Genomic DNA, 2098 nt, shown 5'->3' with positions numbered 1-2098 from the left:
CATCTGTCACAAATAACTTTTGTTGTATTTCATCTTGTTTTTACATTTTATGAACTAATCCTGTCTGTACACCAACACCTTGGATTTAAATCAAATCAGATGTGACTGAAGTGCAGACTTTCAGCTTAAATTCAAGAGGATTAAAAAAGTATTGTTTTAGCTCTTTATGAATAAACTTTCAGAGGATCAGTTTTAATTGAACTAACATAATTTGAATACTTCGGTGAAAACCATTTGCAGTCAACGACCACCTGAGGTACAATCTCTGGAGATCCCCCAGGTGCTGTGGTGATGCCCTGTCAGGCCTTTACCGTAGCCACGTTGACTTATTGCTTGTTTCATTCAGTTTTTGTTTTTAAGAACTGCAAACCTGCTCTGTTAGGCTGAAATCAGGTGACTGACTTGGCCATTGAAGAATATCTCATTTCTTTGCTTTGTGAAAGTCTGTCTGATCAGTTTTGCAGCATTTGTCTAAATCTGAGGAGAAATTTTAGCCCTGTACACGTCACAATCCATCCTGCTGTTTCTATCAGCAGTCACACCATCAATGAACACTGATTGACCTGTTCCAAGGCACCCATACAGGCCCATAACATCACCTCCACTGTGTTAGTGTGGTTTGTTTTTGCTCATGAGCTGTCCCTCTCCTCCATGCTTTAATTAATTAATCTGTCCAGGATCTTTCATGTTTTCTGGCAAACTAATCGGGTATTCTTTTTCTTGAGTGTGACCAAAATACATCTCAGTCATTCAGGTCATGGTAATCTAAGGAGCTTGGAAGGAAAAGCAACTGGACTTATTTAAGTTTCTTGAAGACGTTTCACCTCTCATCTGAGAAGCTTCTTCATTTCTAAGAGCAATTGGTGGATAGTCCCAGATTTTTAAACCCTATTGGGAGTGTCCCTATGAGGGCTTCGGGTGAACCCATTGTGAGACCTTGCCCCACCCCATCATGTGACTTATTCAGTTGATTTTACTCTGACTGTTGTGCACCAACTTGAGAGTGTTCTTGACTTTGTGAGATGTTGTGAAATCGGTTTTTGTAACCATGGAAATAATTCTGTCATCATGCACTTCAGTCATCTTCTGTGGTCTTTGTGGCCTCTTGGTGCAGCCAAGCTGGCCGGTGCATTCCTTCTTTTTTAAGAATGTACCAGGCTGTTCATGTAGCCACTCCTAAAGTTTTTATTGGTCATTCAGTGTAAGGATAGTCTTCACTTGACTTAAAATCTCTTTGAACCTTACGTTGAGAGTTAAACCACCTCCAGATATTTTACCTGCCTAATTTGTCATGAAATAACTAGATACAGACCTCGCCTGGACATGAAAGTGATTTATCAGCCAATTGTCCACTTACTTTTGACCTACAAACGATTTCAGTTGCATCATCAGGATGGCATATTCAAGCAAACATTACATCTGTTGTCATAGATAACATTTAGGTCAATTGATGCATGTACATTAAAACTGAGGGGGACTGAAGATTGATGATTTCATGATGATCCAGTGTTGCATTGGGTCCTGGCCTTGGGAACTACTTTGATATGTATCACCCACCTAAGCATTGCTGCAGACTTTGCACACTCACTTTGGCAACAGCACTCACCCAAAAGAACAATGCACCCTCCCACAAACCAGGTAGTCCTGCACAATATAATACAGGCTACATAATGGGGGGGGGGACCTTTTCCACCAGCTTTGTATTTAAATTAAGCAATAACTAAGGTACACATTTCTAGTAACTAGTTAATTATAAATATGGTATTTTACAATACTATATGGTAGGGCTGCCACGATTAGTCGACTAGTCACGATTACGTCGACTATCAAAATCGTCGACGACTGATTTGATAGTCGACGCTTCGTTTGAAGCTTTGTAAGATCACAAAAGACGCAGGAATAAGTAGTAGGATTTAAGAGTGTAATAACGGACTGAAACAGAAGATGGCAGCACTGCATGTACAAGGATGCCAGCTGCCGTTAAACCCCGAAGAAGAAGAAGTAGGTCTGTCCCAGAATTCATAGCGCAGCCCAGCTCAGTTTCCAACAATGGCGGCAGCTAGTTAGTTTTAATATTACTCTCATTATTCTTTCTGGG

The sequence above is a fragment of the Oreochromis niloticus genome, linkage group LG15 (assembly GCF_001858045.2).
Source record: "Oreochromis niloticus isolate F11D_XX linkage group LG15, O_niloticus_UMD_NMBU, whole genome shotgun sequence".
NCBI classification, from domain to species: Eukaryota; Metazoa; Chordata; class Actinopteri; order Cichliformes; family Cichlidae; genus Oreochromis; species Oreochromis niloticus.
The sequence above is the reverse complement of the archived record's forward strand: the minus strand, read 5'-3'. Positions refer to the sequence as shown.